Here is a 20,205-nt window from a genome sequence, read left to right on the forward strand (position 1 = left end):
GAGTTTTGCAGGATACAGTAACCTTGGCTGGCATTTGTGTTCTCTTTGGGTCTGTATGACATCAGTCCAGGATCTTCTGGCCTTCATAGTTTCTGGCGAAGAGTCTGGTGTGATTCTGATAGGTCTGCCTTTATATGTTACTTGACCTTTTTCCCTTACTGCTTTTAATATTCTTTCTTTATTTTGTGCGTTTGGTGTTTTGGCAATTATGTGATGGGAGGTGTTTCTTTTCTGGTCGAATCTATTTGGAGTTCTGTAGGCTTCTTTTATGTCTATGTGTATCTCTTTTTTTAGGTTAGGGAAGTTTTCTTCTATGATTTTGTTGAAGATATTTACTGGTCCTTTGAGCTGGGAGTCTTCACTCTCTTCTATACCTATTATCCTTAGGTTTGATCTTCTCATTGAGTCCTGGATTTCCTGTATGTTTTGGGCCAGTAGCTTTTTCCGCTTTACATTATCTTTGACAGTTGAGTCAATGATTTCTATGGAATCTTCTGCTCCTGAGTTTCTCTCTTCCATCTCTTGTATTCTGTTGGTGAAGCTTGTATCTACAGCTCCTTGTCTCTTCTTTTGGTTTTCTATATCCAGGGTTGTTTCCATGTGTTCTTTCTTGATTGCTTCTATTTCCATTTTTAATTCCTTCAACTGTTTGATTGTGTTTTCCTGGAAATCTTTCAGGGTTTTTTGGGATTCTTTCAGGGATTTTTGCGATTCCTCTCTGTAGGCTTCTACTTTTTTATTAATGTTTTCCTGTGTTTCCCTAAGGGAGTTCTTCACGTCTTTCTTGAAATCCTCCAGCATCATGATCAAATATGATTTTGAAACTAGATCTTGCTTTTCTGGCGTGTTTGGATATTCAATGTTTGTTTTGGTGGGAGAATTGGGCTCCGATGATGCCAAGTAGTCTTGGTTTCTTTTGCTTGTGTTCCTGCGCTTGCCTCTCGCCATCAGATTATCTCTAGTGTTACTTTGTTCTGCTATTTCTGACAGTGGCTAGACTGTCCTATAAGCCTGTGTGTCAGGAGTGCTGTAGACCTGTTTTCCTCTCTTTCAGTCAGTTATGGGGACAGAGTGTTCTGCTTTCGGGCGTGTAGTTTTTCCTCTCTACAGGTCTTCAGCTGTTCCTGTGGGCCTGTGTCTTGAGTTCACCAGGCAGCTTTCTTGCAGCTGAAAAGTTGGTCTTACCTGTGGTCCCGAGGCTCAAGTTCGCTCGCAGGGTGCTGCCCACGGGCTCTTTGCGTCAGCAGCATCCAGGAAGACCTGTGCCGCCCCTTCCGGGAGCTTATGCAGCCTCAGGATTGCCCACCTGACCAGGCGGTGAGGTCTCTTTCCCACGGGGTCTGGGAGCAGAGAGTTGCTGCGGGCCGGGATCTGCGGTTGTGGGACTTCCCGTAAACACAGGACGTGCCCGGTCCTAGAGGAATTCTGCCTCTGTGTGTCCCAATTTCACCAGGCAGCTTTCTTGCAACAGACAAGTTGGTCTTACCTGTGGTCCCGAGGCTCAAGTTTGCTCGCGGGGTGCTGCCCACGGGCTCTCTGCGGCAGCAGCAACCAGGAAGACCAAAATTATACTTTTTTAATGCTTAACAGGTAACTATGTACTATAAACAAGGACATATTTCATTATAAAACCAAAATATGAAATTCTGTCATTTCTAACCAGAAGAAAACTATTGCATTTACATAAGTGTAAAACAACAGATAGATTAGGGCCATACGGACATCTGTGTCTTCTCAAAATTAAAAGCTGCGGGGATTGAAACATAACTGTAACTGTTAATATGTTGGTTCACCCTCACTTCCACCAACTTTTGGTAATTATTTCCTTCATACTTTCTGCAGTGTTATTCACATTGTTTTCATTACTGCCCACTGCTGGGTGACTTCCAGCACCTTGAATCTTACCCTTTCTTCATTCTCAGGCTTGACTGTCTGGATCATTCCATAGGACATATTACATATTACATATTAGATTCCCTCTTATTTTAAACCATAGCCATAAAAAGGTCATTACAAAATATTGACAATATAAACAAGATGTACATTCTCTAGGTTTTATACACCAGTGCATATCATCTCATCTTGATGTTCAGTAGAACTTAACAATGTTATATAGCTTAACTTAGTTTTCATTCTTTTGTATCATTGGGTTTCTCTACTTTGCCAAGGAGAAAGCCTGTATAGCATAGCAAGCTGATACTTTGAGATGGAAGTGTTGCCAGGATTCATTTGTGACCAACACAAAGAAACTTGTTCAGAATTTCTTTGTGATTCTCTATATTTGCCCATTTTCAGAATGTGTTAATATGGATAAATTTTATGATACTATGCAAAGAATGATTAGAAAAGTTATCCAATATAAGGAAGTATTAATTCATCCAGTCTGTATCTGTTGTATAGGAAATAAAAAGAAATAAAATATGGAGTTCACATAGATATTATACAAAAACTGGATATGTGTTATGAGTGGTAATTTTGTTGAATCATAGGAACTGAATTATCAACAATATTACAAAAATTTATCATACATTGTTTTGTGTCCAGAGAAGTCTATGTACATACCAACTATACACTCAGAGATCCATGAATTGGTAATGTAGAGTTAAACCAATTTAGAAAAGTAAACAAGGGTGTTAAGAATCTTTTCATTTTTATGGCTAAATATTTTGCATGTATTAAAATGATAAAACATTTAAAGTTGCAGATTGGTTTGTAAAATAATGAAAATTAGGTATCAGCAGGTATTAATGCCTCAGTGAGAGGGAGATTACAGGAAAACTGTGAACAGAAACTGCTTTTTGAAATTGGATAAATATGTTCAGAATTCTTATGAGAACTATTGAGTCTTGGATAAGTTGACTTCTGTAAAGAGGTTATAATTTCATCAAATATGTATTGTGGTGCACCAACCAAATAGGAATATGAATACAATACTTTAGTCAGTATAGAATCATCAACTTTAATTTTTTCTCAAAACCTATTTTTAGTGGTGGTTCTCAAATGCTTTAACCTTATTTGTAACCCACCACCCACCAGACATAGTGAAAAAGAAAGTACACAGAGTGAATGGACCCGTCTAGAAAAGATCTTTGGAGCAGCTCCATCTGTGTCATCTGAAAATCAGCAGTTCAGTTCACAGGTTACCAGCAGCAGCTCAATCCACTCACAAGTACTTCACAGATACACCAGCAGTCCAGTTCAGTAGAGTTGGGGTAGCAACAGTGATGACATGACATAATAGAGACAGCCAGACCCCAGCATTGGCAAGTCAGGAGGAAGGACCAGGGGGGAGGCCAGAAAAATTTCTCAGTGTTGCCTCTCAGGGAAGTGAAGATCAGCACATTCTTCAACCCACATGTGTTACACAGCTAGCTGTACCAGCAAGCCAAGCTCTGTCGCTGTCACTCCAAGAAGTCCTATTTATACCCTCCAAAAACCAGGTGTCTTCTACATGCCTTACCTGAGCATGTGCATCCAATCACCCAGAGACTTGACGAATGCATCTCAGCTATGCAACGCAAGGTGCACCAATGTATACATGTGATTAGAAAAGAATTCTTTATCATGTGTCCTTCCACGAGTTTGCTTTAGATGAACATCCTCTCTTGTGTCTGGTTTCGTGAAACATTTCTTCATGAGGATGCCTTAGCTTTACACCAGTGCCCACTTCAGCTAACTCTTCCTTCACGTGTTTATCTCAGCAAAACTCCATCCACCCGACTTTCCAAAGAACCCTTAAAATTTCCACTTCAGCAGAGAGAGACAAAGAATCAAGCCCATCAGGGCATAGTGTATTTTGGATCTTGAGAGCAAAGTAGGAGAATATACTAAATGGTCATTGACTATTTTTCAGAATGAAAACCAAAATTTGTGTTTGCAAAAAAAAAAGTTATTCAGATATTGGCATTATGTTTGGCTGGAAGACATTATGTAATTATTTAAATTAGTTTCCTAAATTGTTATATGAAAAAGTTTGCTCATTCCATGAATGGAAGAGCCCCAAATATGAACGTGGGAGATTTAGTCTCTATAGAGAAAGAACGTAACAAGGTTTGTAAGAACTCAGTACAAGTAGTCACAAAATAGATCAATAAAACTCTTATTGACTACATTATACATTGTCTGAGCCTCAGCTCAGTGCATGACATCATATTAAGTGCTAATTTAGTTTTGATCCAATGAATGAAGGTATAGAGAGTGAAATCATGTTTTATATGAAAAATGTTTTATTGATGTTGAGATGGTTATCAATTACTTTTCTATTGCTGTAATACCATGGCCAAGACTGCAATGTATAGAAGGAAAGGTGGGAAACATTGTAATAGGCAAAAGCCTTGGACTAGGATGCTAAAGTCCAACATTTTGAACAACAGCATGAAGCAGAGAATGAAATCTAATTTCACAAGATATAAACATTTAAAGCCCACCTTTCATACCATAATTTCAACAAACCACACATGTGAACCTACCATGTAAGATTTCCAACTGAGGACTAAATATTCATATGTAAAAGATTATGGGGGATATCTCATTTAAATGACCACAGTATGTATGAACTCATTGTGAATGAATGAATTTGAAGCTCTGTCTAGAAGAAGATATAGAGGTCTCAACATTTGAAAATGTGAGGCTGATTTTAATACACGTCTGATGACAGTGTTTAGACCACAGAAGGCCAGAGCTTACCTCTGGCAGGACACATTCTGTTGGAGGGAAGGAAGATGGAAATTTAAAAAGAGATACAACAGAGATTAAACAAAAGTAAGACTGCTGTATGCCTATAGAAAAAAATGTATAAAAAGTTGAAGCTATAGTAAATGCAGAACACTCACGTCCAAAGCCTGGAAAATTAAGGGATTACACATAAAGGTTTCTTTTTTCTTCCAGCTAAAAGAAATTTTATCATGGTTTTGTTTGTTTTTCAAGCACATATTTTCCTTCTGTAAATTATAACCTTCAAAGAAAGCTGAGAATTCTTTTCTAAACATCTTCTAAGAGATTTTTTTGGTGTTACAAAAGAATAGTTTTCTGTTTGAGAAAGTCAAGAAGGAAAATGCCAGAATATAATTTACATTTAAAAATGTATACTTTAAAAACAAACTCACATATTCTAATATAGTTTCAGGAGTACTTTAAAGAATTCTAACTCTATTTTCATTAAAAGATTGCAAAAATGTGTGAAATTTATAATGTTTTGGGGAGGATGTCCTAAAAACTTTCTTTCTTTCTTTCCTTCCTTCTTTCTTTCTTTCTTTCTTTCTTTCTCTCTTTCTCTTTCTTTCTTTCCTTTCTCTCATTCTTTCTTTCAACTCTTCAAATAATATATAATTTTATTTATTTGTTGTTTACTTATTCATTTATATCGGGATTGTGGCATTTTGTCTCCTCCCAGTTCCCACCTCACAGGGTTAGTTCCCACCATTATCCCCCTTCCATTATCCCCCTTCCCTCCAATGCTGAGAAAGAGGAAGTCTTCCCTGGGTACCAACCCACCAGGCTACTTGAAGTCACTGATGGACAAAGAACATCCTATCCCACTGAGGCCAGACAAGATAGCCTAGTTGGGGGAGCAGTATCACTAGGCAGACAACAGAGTCAGGGTAAGACCCCCACCTTCAGTTGTTGGAGAGCTTTCATGAAGAACAAGTGTCTCCTGGTCTGTGGGGGGGTGTATGGGGTGGAGCTATGGCTCAGTCTCTGTGAGCCCTAAATGGTCCAGAGTAATTGACTCTATTTGATTTTCTTGTGTAGTCTCTGAAGCTCCTGGGTTCCTCAGTTCTTCCCCCAGCTTTTCTATGAGACTTTCTTAGCTCTATTAAATGTTTGGCTGTGGATGTCTGTATCTGTTCAATCAATTGCTGGGTGAGCCTCACAAAGGACAGTTGTGCTAGGTTCCTGTCTACAAATACAACAACATCATTATTACTGCAAGAGACTGATTCTTGTCCATAGGATGGATCTCAAATTGGGCCAATCAGTGTTTGACTGTTCTCTCATTCTGCTCTATCTTGGCCTCTGTACTTCTTGTGCACAACACAAAATTTTACTTGAAGAATTTATTGGTGTATTAGGGTAATTATTTCTCTATTGAATGAAATTTTATGGAAGCATTCAGAGCACTTGTTTCCCCCAAAGAAATAATATTTGTGTTTTCCTAATGGCACAACAGATTATAATTTTCCTGCATGTGCAATTATTTGAAAATTATGATACTATAACAACAAAGTAAAATACAAAAATATCCATGTTTCATGGTTACATATCTATTCGTTTTAATACATTTTTTATTATTTTTACTAAGAGAACTATACCTCTTCCTCCTGTCATGAGATTATTTTGCTTAATATATTCCAAATGACAAAGGCTTAAAAGCTTTTTGTCAGAAATAATATATTTGGAAGATTTAGCAATAATTTATTATCTATATTTGGAGGAAATTTTTCTCAAAGTTATGGTAAGGTTAAGAACTGAAGTTTTGTGAGAAGTGATTTTGTACTATGTTACAATGTAGTTACTAATTATTTTGAAACTGGAGAAATAAAGACCTTGGGAAATTTTTCCACAATTCTGATAAAAGTATAGGGGGTTGAAAGGCTCTGCGGAAGGTTGATGTAGACCTTAAGGTTCTCTCTAAAAAAAGCCAGGGGAGAAGATGAGTACCCACTCTGCTCAAACAAAATGGTAACATAAATGAACAGTAGCAGAATACTTATTAAAACGTCATCATAATTAACTAATTCCTTGACTATAGACATGTACTGTGGTAATCTAAAGCCTGGACAAAGAAAAACCAGCTGGTAGTGACTGTGCAGTGTGGCTACAAAGACTAGAAAGAAAATTTAGTATTTAACTTGCATACTGGGGGTTGGGGATTTAGCTCAGTGGTAGAGTGCTTGCCTAGCAAGCGCAAGGCCCTGGGTTCTGTCCTCAGCTCCGGAAAAAAAAAAAAAAAAAAAACAAAAAACAAAAAAACTTGCATACCAGGTGCAAATTAGGAATGTCCACTTGTGTGCAGAAGGTGTCAAAGGTTTGTAGTTAATGTATTTGTTTAATATTATCAAAAAGTGTGTGGAACCCTAGAGAATTAGGACAAAACACAACATGGATTTTGTTAACTTTTTTATATTTTCACTGTTATTGTCTTGTTAATCTTATATACTTTCATACATCTAGGACACATACATGTAGTGCAATATAGATACTAATTGAATGTTACCAAAGAAAGGACTCTTGAGATTAGAATATTGAAAGATGATGTGGAATATTTAAGACATGCAATATGCAGTTTGTAATGTGTGGATTATGACACAATCTTAGAGCTTAGTGCTGGTGCATTAAGAGTGTCAGTAGCTCCAGCTGCATATGTAGCAGAGGATGGCCTTGTTGGGCACCAATGGGAGGAGAAGCCCTTGGTTCTGCCAAGGCTGGATCCCCTAATGCAGGGAAATGTCAAGGGGGGAAGGTGGGAATGGGGGTGATTGGGGAGGGGGAACACACTTAAAGAACATGGGGAGGTTGATGGGATAGGGGGCTTATGACCAGGAAACCGGGAAACGGAATAACATTTCAAATAAAAAGTATACAAAAAAGATAAACAAAAGAGGTTCTTTGTTCTATACCCATAAGACAAAACCAAAAAATAAACAAAACAAAACAAAACAAAAACTATTGTGTTAGGTACTGGGGATACTTTGTGTGAATGGGATTTTCTTTTTTAATTTTACATTTTGTTGGTGCTGAAGCTTGAAAGAACATGTAACAAATGGAAAAACCATATATGGAAAAAAGAACTTTCTCAAAAAGAATCCCTACCTGTAGCAACTACACACTAAAGATCACAAGACTACATGAGAAGTTACTCCACGGTCTCTTGGCAGTGGCTTCTCCTGCAGTCTCCTCCAGTCTCCCGTCCTTTCTGTTCCAGTCTCCTTCTCTTCCCTCAAACTTTTCTCCTGCCCATTCTTCCTTCTCATCCAGTGACAGGCCTCATTCTATATTGTACCTGCCTCACCTGTGTAACATCATCCCTCAATCCACCAACCAAAGAGAATACATGAACTGGTCCGTGACTCAAGCTACATATGTAACAGAGGACTGCTTTATCTGGCAGGAAAGGAAGGGAGGCACTTGGTTCTGTGGAGGCCTGATGCTCAAAAGATGGGGGATGCTAGAGGAAAAGCCAGAATGGGTGGGTGGGTGGCAGGCACCCTCTTAGAATCAAAGAGGAGGAGATAGGGTGGGGTGTTGTTGAGGGGAGAACAGGAAGGGAGACTATATTTAAAACGTAAACAAATAAAACAATTGATAAGTTTAAAAATATAAAATATATTTGTGTACAGACTTAGTAGACAATGAATAAAGATAAGCAGGTTGTTATGTACTTGAGAAATGTACATTTTAAGAAAAAAGAGATATATGAATATCACATGTGGTGACAAAGCTAATTGAGGAATCTTTTGAAAGAACACGTTCCCTTAATAAATGTATCAGAGTTCCCATAATTTATAGAAAAAATGAATAATTTCCATCTTGTAGAAACACATGCGGCTAGAACTCTAATGGAATTTATTTGGTTTAGTGAATTAACCTGTAAAACTTTTGAACATGCTATCTAATGCTGTAACATATTCCAAGCTTAGAAGACAGCCACTTCTCTAGAAGGAAAATGTAGTAGTCTGACTAGTTCATACCATAAAATCATAAATGTCAATAAACACAAAAGATGAAGATAATGCTTTGCTTTCATTTACCCACAGACATGCAGTCCAACTTCCCTGAGAATCTGAAGGGCTATTAATAAATTTACATTGAAAAATGGATACTTTGAGTAAAGCCAGATTGTGGCAACCTGACATAAAGAGAAAGCAATCTTACCTGTGTTGATTGGTCTCATAGGAGGTGTACAGGGAAATACCCTACTCCTAAGCACTGAATAAAGTGGACTTTGCCAGCATTGATTTAATCAGTGCCTTATAATTAAATCAGACAGGAAATCAGGTTTTGATTATATATTATTCTCCCTATTACTAACAAATTGGCAAATCGTTGGGGACACCCTTAAATGTGGGGGATGATGGCAAAGGATTATAAAAGCAAGTAGTTTGTTTAGTAAAAACAGACATACAATTAGCTTTCACCAAATTAACAAAACTATTCTGATTTTTTTTTAGGTATCATCTAAATAAGGGATCTTTCCCTCCCATACATGCCTTAACCTACTGTATGAAGCCAATATATTGAGTATAACAACTTCTGTAGTACCTCCAATAAAAATCATACAAGATAGTAAAATTTTATTTGGAAACATAATTCAAGGAATTTGTTTTTTGACCAGTATTCTTATTTTACAGATTGGAATGTTTTAAATGTAATTTTGCTTTATCCTTAATAAATATGCATATAATAGCACCTATAATAGCAATCAATCAAGTTCAATTGCTCTTTGATTCTGACAACCACAATAATGAATATTTATTCTGTTGTACAGGTAAGCAAAATGAGAACAATTTTTAGTCATATAAAAATAAGTAGTATATTTGATGCCGGAAGATCATTAATTGCGCAGGTGTTTGTTAAAATATAATACTATCTTTAGAAAATGTTTATAGTTTATTAGCTCATGATTCAAGCAGGCCATATTCTAGTCATAGAAAATTGTAGGCAATAGACATATAGGTAATTAAATATTTTAATAGATATAGTAGAGACAGATTAGTATAAGGCTTATAGATAAAGATTAATTTGTGTTCAATTGGAAAATTTTATAGTCTTATCATTTCCACATTAATTTAACAATACAGAGGTGTAACCAAGCAGCATCAGGAGCTGCAGTTTTGTCCCAGGTAGTCCACTTCATCAACCATCCTTGTGTAACTTGCTTACTAGCCATGAACATTGGAGGCATCATAGAATGTAGAAATACAAGGCATTGTTCATGTGTGGTGATATGGAAAGTAGTCCATGGAGCTGTCTGTGTTAATGCAGGGCATATTTTCAGATGTATCTTGCTTTACACTTGGTAATAGTAGCTATTGTTTTATTGGTTTATTCACTTTGCTTATATCATGAATAAAATTCACAGCTAATTGTGAAACAAGTTTGTATGTTATATATACTTTCGTGTTGTATATTCTTGCTGTGATAAAAGAACGTGATAAAGACAACTTATATAAAAGAGGTTATTTGGCTTATGTTCACCAAGGACTAGAATCATAGTGGAAGAGGCACCTGGCAGCCAAAGGAAGTTGATTTGCTCATAATATGAACTATAGGTACAAACAGAGACAATTACCCATATATAAGACACCCCCAAAAGATCATACTTCCTAAACTCCCCAAAATATATGCAATATGTACACATGAATCCAGTGGTTGGAAGCCCCACCAATGATTAAATATACATTTAGAGCAAATTGATAGTCTGAGTAAAAGTTTCCTATTCATATATTAATTTATTCCTTTAAAAATTGTTTAGAAAACTTTCTTTTCGAAATTGGCTTCAATTTGGAAAACTGTAGTTTGTAACTCTCAGAATTGTAAGGGCCAATTATTTTTTTTTTAATTTATGCTTAGCACACATTTTAAGTCTTTATTAACACTCAGTAAGAAAATGACTTCTCTTCTTCAAATATATGCAATGCTAATAATGACAATCTTGGCAAGCTTTTCCATTCCAAACCAACAGCTCAGTTAATTCCTTTCTGTTATATGAACCCCAGATTGCTAAGTTACAGACATTTTCCCTATAAATACATAGTCATTCTGAAGATATCAAATTCAATGTCATTTCCAAGCACATATGATGTGTACAAAAATGCTAATATTCATAAACAAGCCACTCTTACAGAGATGAAGGGTTTTCTTGTTAGAAAAAATAATAAAAAACACTGCACATATTTGAACACAAAGAACACCTGTTTGTCTGTATCAAGCTTACAAAAGATTCTGTGGGATTCTTTAGTTTATATGATCTATCTTAGATCTCCTATTTATCTCTATGTGTGGTAAGCATGTCTTCAAAGTCCAAGTCCGATTATGAATCAAGGGCAGTACAAATTTACTCTTTGATTGTAACTTTTGCTTATGTTTTTTTTTCAAATCCTTTAATATAGAAGCTATCAGTGTCTAACAAAAACAGGGAAAATCTATTAAAGATGGTGATGTACACTGGGCTCACATTCTTAGATCTAGGGTAGGACAACACCAGTTGTTTTTGCATACAAGTGCTGGAATTTTTCAAGATCTCAGAAACAACTGTTCAGAGACCAGAAAAGATCGTTTCAAAAGTTCCTAGCTTCATCTGCAGCATATTGTTGGATTTATATAATAATAAAATAAAATGAATAATAATACATGGATTACAGCTTCAATTTAGCAAAGCCAAGATTTGTGTTACTATTGGTTATTCACTATTCTTCCACTTGAATTATGTACTTGGTAGGCTTATTTTGTTTTTATTCATCCCACTTTAAACTTTGATGTCTAGAGAAGAAATCCTGAGGTAATAAGGATTGCTTGTCATTGATTAAAAATGTAACTTTCAGAACTAAGAGAACAATATAAAATGGTAGCAGAGCAGAAAATGACAAAAAGAAACATGGACACATGACTCTAAACTCACCAATACTCAGAGGACACAGCAATATGAAGCAGACAGGAACACTTAGCAGCACAAGAAATTCCTCAAACAATGGGGCAAATGAGAAAACTAGGTTTGTCTCTGCCTAGACTTGAGTCAATCCTTTGAAATGGGGAGTGAGATCTTCTTTCATCGTTTATATCCTGTTCTGTTTATAGTTCCCTAGGGAGCCAGACAAAGTCCAGTGGAAACTGAGTCATTCAACATGAAGCACTCTGAGGAATCAAGAAATAAATTTATGTGGAAATTCCAATAACTGAAAAGATAACAATGCAAAAGTAATCTCATCTCTGATATGTAAATTTTGACTACTTCCAGGTAGCAAAATCACCTGGGTCCAAACTGAACTCAGGGAAGCTTTTCACAGTTTGTGTCTGAGGACCCCTCACATAAAGCATATAAGAGATGCATGGTATGGAGCAATTCATAGAGTAAATATAGCTCTGAGAATGTGTCAAGGAACACATTCTAAAAGATGTATTGATTGACCTTTGCCTTGTAACAAATAGTAAAATATTAGTAAAATGGAGGGATGAAGAGCTTTCATTACTGTGCTAAAATGCTATTTAGCTACAGTTACTAGAGAGCAGAAAAAAATAGCTTATTAAAAATACACATGAGTTGTATCCTATTGGTGTACTTATTTTATAAAAAGTAATATAAAAGAAAATAATTAAATAGTAGAGAGATAATTGGTACAAAGAAGTAGTGTTAACTGAAGCTCAGAGAGGGAGTCACTACTGGCAATGCCTTAGATAAGAATGTCAGTGTTGGCACACGTTAAAGAGCAAATAAGACCACAAGATGGTATTAAGAAGTAACTGCAAAGCAGGTTGTAGAGATAATCGATAGATATTAAAAATAACCTCAATACTGAAATAATGTTGGGTTTAAGAACAGAAAAGGGAAGTATGGCATTTCTAATGAGAATAAACATAAAAGACAGTAATGGATCACTGTAATGAGGAGAGGTTGATTGTGCGATATCTGATACATAGTTTAGAGAGGATGAATTATCTTAGGAAATAGGAAAAAGTCCATATCTATATAAGACAAGGAGAAAGGGCTGAGAAGTTAAGTCAAGTGATGCTGGACATGATAAAATCAATGCATCTTCTCTCTTCAACATATGAGTGTCTCAGAATTGGTAGTATGAAGAATATTAGGATTAGTCAGATCAAGTGAAACTGTACGAGTTTGATCCAGATAACTTGACATAAAAAATGGAGACACAATTGGAAATTGTGTGGAATTAGTAAAGTAGCAGTTGTACGATCTCCTCCAAGTTCCATGAATTCTCTACCTTGAGCAACTAGCTATGTTTCCAATGTCAGGCATTTACCCCTATATTTTGTTTAGTTTTTCTTATACTCACAGATACATGTAGTCCGCACTCTTTCCAGACAACTTCTCTTTCCAAAAGATGGAGAGCTCTGTAGAAAAATAACAAACATTAAACTGCAGAGGAGTGGAGCCCAGTCACAACTTTCATTTACAATCTCAGAGATCATAAGAGAATGGAGAGTACAAGGACTCTAAGACCCAGTGCTTAAAATGAATGCCAGCTGACGAACTTTGAACTTTCAACTTGGGATTTAAGACTTTCATTGTCAAGTCAAATAGTCTGGGCTGAAATGCTGGCAAAGATGGAGTTGAAAGGCCTAATGTGGCAATAGAAGTTAAAACGTGGCAAAGGGGGAAACATTCCTTCATTGCTATAGGGATTGTAAACTTGTACCACCATTCTGGAAATCAATCTTTTGGTTTCTCAGAAAATTAGAAATAGTTCTACCTGAGGAACTAGCTCTACTGCTCCTGGACAGACTCTCCATGAAACCACAAGGACCCATGCCCCCTATTTTCATAGCAGCTTTATTCATAATAACCAGAAACTGTAAACCAGATGTTTCTGAACTGAAGAATGGATATAGAAAATGTGATTAGTTTACACAATGGAATAGAACTTAGATCTTAAAAACAAGGACGTCACCAATTTTGCATATAAATTGTCCACTAAAAATTTTTAACCTCAGTGAGGCAACCCAGTTCCAAAAGGATTTGCCTGATATGTACTCAGTGATAAGTAGACATTAGTCATAAAGGACAAGATATCCATGACATACTCCTACAGACCCAAAGAAGCTAAACAAGAAGGAAGGCCCAAGAGAGGAGACTTAGATCTCAGATTGGGGGCATAAAATAGTCATAGGAGACAGAGAAAGGGAGAGAACTGAATAGGAAAAGGGAGGGGAAGGGGGATAGGGTGCTCAGGCCTAGAGAGAGGCAAGAGAAAGGGCTAGAGAACCAAAAAATGAATGAAAATTTATAGTTAACAGAGGTAGGGAGAATCCTTAGGAGGTCCCAGAGACCTGAGATGGGGGACAATTCCAAAAGTCAATATAGGTGACCTTAGCCAAGATGCTTAAGAGTAGGGATATAGAACCTGAAGAGGCTACCTCCTATAGCCAGGCTGGACTCCCAGTGGAGGGATAAGGACTCCAAACTACCCACAACACTTTCAACCCAAAATTTGTCCTCTCTAAAAGAAATACAGGGACAAAAATAGACCAGCGTCTTAAGGATGGACCAACTAATACCAGGTCCACCTTGAGACCCATGACACTGTTAATGATACTCTGTTGTGCTTGCAAACAAGAGCCTAGCATGACTGCTCTCTGTAAGGTCATGACTAATAGAGCTGCAATGAACTGAGTGGAACACATGTCCTTGTGGTATGGTAGAAAATCTTTGGACCAGGAAGAGTATAGATAGATCTTCAGGTAGAACTGTTTCCAATTTTCTGAGAAACCAAGATTGACTTCCAGAGTGATTGTACAAGTTTTCAATCCCACCAGCAACAAAGGCTAGTTCCCTCATCTCCACATCCTTGCCAGGATGTTTGAGCTAAGCCATTCTGATTGGCATAAGATGGAATCTCAGGGTTGTTTTGATTTGCATTTCCTTGGTGACTAAGAATGTTGAACATTTCTTTAAGTGCTTCTTAGTCATTAGAGATTCCTCAAATAGATTATCTACATGTAGAAGAATGCAAATAACTTTGTATTTATCACCCTGAACAAAGCTCAAGTCCAAGGGTTTCAAGTACCTCAACATAAAGCTGGATACACTTAATCTCACAAAAGAGAAAGTGGGAAATAGCCTTGAATGCATTGGTATAGGAGACAATGTGGTAAACAGAATACCACTGGCTCAGGTTCTAAGATCAGCAATCGATAAATCAGACCTCATGAAACTGAAAAGCTTCTGTCAGCCAAAGGACATTGTCCATAGGACAAAATGGCAGCCTATAGATTTGGAAAAGATCTCCACTAACCCTACATCTGATAGAGGGCTAATATCCAACGTTTACAAGGAACTCAAGAAGTTAGACTCCAACAAACCAGTTAAAAATGGGTTACAGAGCTAAACAAACAATACACAACAGAGGAATCTCTAGTGGCTGAGAAGCAGATAAAGAAAGGTTAAACAGTCTCTATATGTTTATTGACTAAATTTATCTAACAATTATAAACTCAATTCACATGGTATCAACATGGGTTAGTTTGTAGAATATTTCATAAGCAAATGATTTGTTGACCATCCTAATTTTAAAAGAAGACGTTGTAATATTGAGATAAATTAATTACAAACTTTTCATATCTACTGAATAGGTTCTGTTTTCAAGTTCATTTATTCCTACAAATAGTGTATGTCTTTAAAGAAGATGCTGTTTGACTGAAATTATGAAAGTAAAATGAAAAAAGTTATAAACCTGAGTTCTGGAATATAGAGAAATAGCTTTAAAGATACAGAAGTCATGTAAAGAAGTTACACAAAGATACTTTTGGGAAAGTTATTGGGAGATATTTAAGTTATACTTTGGGTAGGTATTCTTGAAAGGAATAAAAATATCATGGGGAATAAATACTTTTAGGTACTAGAATGTAACTGAATGTCTTTACACTGTTATAATCATCTAAGAAAATTGTGTGCTAACAATGTGAAAGGTAAAATAGTGTATAATTCAACAAAACAAATAGGAGATACCATTGAGCATATTGTCCTTTGTTTAAATCACAAAATTGATAAACATTTGTCCTGTCAAGGAAAGACCTTGAGAAGATAAATTTCAGGATACTGACCTTGAGGTATTATGGTTACTTTGTGTCTATAGTACATAGAAAATAAAACAAATTTGAGATTCTTACAAGGACATTCAAACCTTATTTGGGATAGCAACCTTAGTGTGCATTTGTTATCTTGTATGCCAATAACACGGTGGCACATTTTTTGATCTTACACTTTTTTTTATGCTTTCCATGCTGTGGGTTTGTACTTTGTAAACCCACAGTCTAAAAGGATAAGAGCATGATATTCATTTTCACTATCCCTTTAGGCTCAGCTTTAAAGATCCCATATAACATTTAAATATATCATTATATAATTTATTATATTCTTGTCTAAACTGCCTTTTTCCAAATGCTTGGATGCTCTGCCTCTCAGGCTGGTGGGTACTCTTTGAAATGCAATATGCATTCAGCAGATAAAAGAGAAGGAAACAAGAATTTGCAAACACTGTAAAACATTTCAGTGGGCATTTCAGGAGCATAAAGCCATTAAGGAAATAAGAAAGGAATGAAAATGCAGGTCAAGATGACTGAAAGGAAACCTTATTTAAAACATGCATTGAATATTATCACCCTAAAATGCTATTGTAATAACTTACTGTGCAATCAGTAAATGTTACTCTTTCAGTCACTTAGACAATAAAAATTATGCTGCATGCTTATTATGCAATCTTCAATGTTAAGGGATACATGAAAAAAATCAGTTATTCACTTCTAACATTTCAAAGAAACAGAAAAGACACAATAAAGTTGTTTGGAAATTTAGTGTCCATGTTCTTTTTCTCAATGTATATAGTCACTTGTATGTGCATATTTGGACTCCAGAAATTGAGTCATAAGATATTAAAAATAGAAGACATGGGATAGAAACTATGACAAAAATAAGAAGTAAGAAATAAGCACGAACTTTATGATAATTAGCACAAATATCTCTTCCTGATATTGATGAATATCTTCCTTTGAAGAGATTTTTGTTAAATTAGCTAACATAGTATGTGTTCTGGTATACTTTCCATGTGAACAAAATTCATTTCATTAATATCTTGTTTTAGTGAAGTATAATCTTGGTGCCATTCAGAAGCAACGTCAAGTAGTTGTGGAATTAGGAAACATCAGTTTTTACTAACTGTGGTAATCATCATTTTCCTGTTATATTGCATATTTGGTTGTAAAGGAATCATTTATCACATGTTCTCTTCATGGCAGAATAATGTTTTAGATTTGAAGATCTCCCTGTATTTGTTTTGAGAACATATTGAATTTCTACCAACAAACTGTACTATTTATACACATACACTCCAAGATATCTTTTTAATTTAACAAACCATTCTAAGTGGACATTTGTTTTTAACTCTGTGCAGCTTATTCATTTTTCCCATTTTGCAACATACATAATTATTCAATGTGAATTGTTTTAAAAGGAATGCTTTACCTGTGAATAAGATAAAACTCTAGACAGGTAACCATATATCACTTCAATATCGTTAGGGAGTTGGAAGTAATGAGAGTTTAAATTTAGCCATTAATAACTGTTGAAGGGGTTCTTAATTATAGCCCTCTTACTGGCTACAGTGCCAAGGAATCTTATGACACCTATGAAACGCTATTACATTTTTATAAACAAATATAGAATCTACATGCTGGAAACAGTACCTATATGAAGGCTGAAATTAAGTACCTGGGATTTTGAACAGCTTTTTTCAGATCTTTTCAAATCTATGCTTCCCTTCATCAATCGTGTAGACACTATAGTGATGGAATCTCTCAGTGTGCTGACAATGTATTGTTCTCTCAGAATACAGCTTAACATCTTATAGGTGTATGGTTAAATATGATTTACCATTCCACACCAAGTGGAAATATTCATTGATAAAAAGGCATGCCATTTTTTATGTCACCTTGTTTTAAGGAATGCACTGAGATCCCAACTAACTACCCAGGGGATTATCTTTTCGACAGCTTGCACACAATCCAGATGACTGCCCCGAAGTAAGAAGCTGAAGTGTTTTCATAAAGTGTAGAAATATTCTTGTTCAATAAGTGAATTGATTCATTTAGAGAAACAAGCTACCATGCAACAAACCTTGAGAAACATTAGATATCCTTCTGTTTCATAGTTTGTAAGTAATGTGGTATACCTATAAACACTGAGAACAATTCAAATTTATACAGGTGTCCGAAACACAGGACACATGCATATTAAAATAGAAGACACAAAAATTGTCAAATTACTGTAAAAAAGTATGTACTTGATCTCTTTAGAAGACATTGTCCGAAAGTTAGAGCAGTGCATTATCCTGAGGTATGGATTGAAATTTTAAATGTGGGAGATGCCGTGGAGGTAAATATTGTGAGCTGATTTCAGGCTGTGAGCAAAGTTCATACAAAAGTCACAAATACATATTCCAAATGTATCAACAAGATAAGTTTGAAAGGATATCAGAGAGTATGGAGTAGAACTTGTAGAACTTGTCCTTGGACAACAGTGAAAACAGGAAGAGGTAAAAGAGGAAAGAATATTTGAGATAGGTATAACATTCTAGATAGGCATGGAAAAGGTCTTCACGTTTGAAAGTCATATAAAAGCATGCCAGTTTTAGTATAGAGAAAATACTTTTATGGAAGTGCACAGAGTTTATAAACCTTACATTTTGTGGCATACCATTAAGCAGACATACAGTAGTTGATGTCCTCTCATCTTGACTGATCATAATAGCAAAGTGCTCAGCGAATGTGAATGTCATGAATCTGTTCTTTTTTGTGAAATGGCAGTGCAGGCATGCCAATATTGCCCAGGCCTGAATTTGATAAGAATCATAAAATATAGGCCTGGAAATTTTCCATGAAGAATAATGAATGACATCTGAGTTCCTTCTTAAGATGCTTCCTTAATACAATTAAGGCTAATTGATTGGACTATTGATTTCTAGTAATATAATAATATTTGAAGGAGTGTAAGGAGTTTTATGTAAGCTAGACCATTGTTTAGCTCATACTGAAATTATTGCATTTAGATAAAGGAATACATTGAAGTGAACCAAGCTTAATAAAAACATTGCTTTTAAAATCTCCTCTGACACTTCAATAGCCAATAACTTCACTTGATCCAAAAATTAGAAAAATAACTAATTTTTTACCTTCTTATTAAAACTGCTTCACAGAGATAATACAATTTCCCTTTTCTCTTTCTGTATATTAATCACCTTTTGTCAAACATGCCTTCTCTCTTGACTTTTGTGTCCTAAGCCTTCGAACATATTAAGACCACATAGAAAAATTTTTACTGTCCCCAAGCTTTTTCTATGTAGCCCAGAGTGACACTGAACTCATAACTTCTCTCAGCCTTCAAAGTGTGATGGTTACAACACATGTCAACAGGCCTGAATATAAATCATTTTGTATTAAAATTTTACCTTGAGGTAGTTGGAGCTCATATTTAGGAATATCTCAAGAAAATCATTTTAACTCCTATTTTTTGTGAATTAATCTCAGTTACCTTACTTATTTCTCTTTACTGGGATAGCTGACATAGTAACACATATTGTATAATGCACATTTTATTAAAGGCATTTGTTTCAAACTGCCAAAGTCATGAAGATTCGGGTAGCTAAAATTGTTTTATCTACAAATTTTAAGTGAAGATAAGAAATTACAAACAAGATGTGTAACCTCTCTCATCTGCTTTTTGAAGAACTGCCATGAGCCCTACAATTCTTTTTTTTTTTTTTATTAACTTGAGTATTTCTTATATACATTTCGAATGTTATTCCCTTTCCCGGTTTCCGGGCAAACATCCCGCTCCCCCCTCCCCTTCCTTATGGGTGTTCCCCTCCCAACCCTCCCCCCATTGCCACCCTCCCCCCATAGACTAGTTCACTGGGGGTTCAGTCTTAGCAGGACCCAGGGCTTCCCCTTCCACTGGTGCTCTTACTAGGATATTCATTGCTACATATGGGGTCAGAGTCCAGGGTCAGTCCATGTATAGTCTTTAGGTAGTGGCTTAGTCCCTGGAAGCTCTGGTTGCTTGGCATTGTTGTACTTTTGGGGTCTCGAGCCCCTTCAAGCTCTTCCAGTTCTTTCTCTGATTCCTTCAACAGGGGACCTATTCTCAGTTCAGTGGTTTGCTGCTGGCATTCGCCTCTGTATTTGCTGTATTCTGGCTGTGTCTCTCAGGAGCGATCTACATCCGGCTCCTGTCGGTCTGCACTTCTTTGCTTCATCCATCTTGTCTAATTGGGTGGCTGTATATGTATGGGCCACATGTGGGGCAGGCTCTGAATGGGTGTTCCTTCAGTCTCTGTTTTAATCTTTGCCTCTCCCTTCCCTGCCAAGGGTATTCTTTTTCCTCATTTAAAGAAGGAGTGAAGCATTCACATTTTGATCATCCGTCTTGAGTTTCGTTTGTTCTAGGGTAATTCAAGCATTTGGGCTAATAGCCAC

Source organism: Rattus norvegicus, chromosome 14 (assembly GCF_021556685.1).
Source record: "Rattus norvegicus strain SHRSP/BbbUtx chromosome 14, alternate assembly SHRSP_T2T, whole genome shotgun sequence".
In the NCBI taxonomy this organism is placed as follows: Eukaryota; Metazoa; Chordata; class Mammalia; order Rodentia; family Muridae; genus Rattus; species Rattus norvegicus.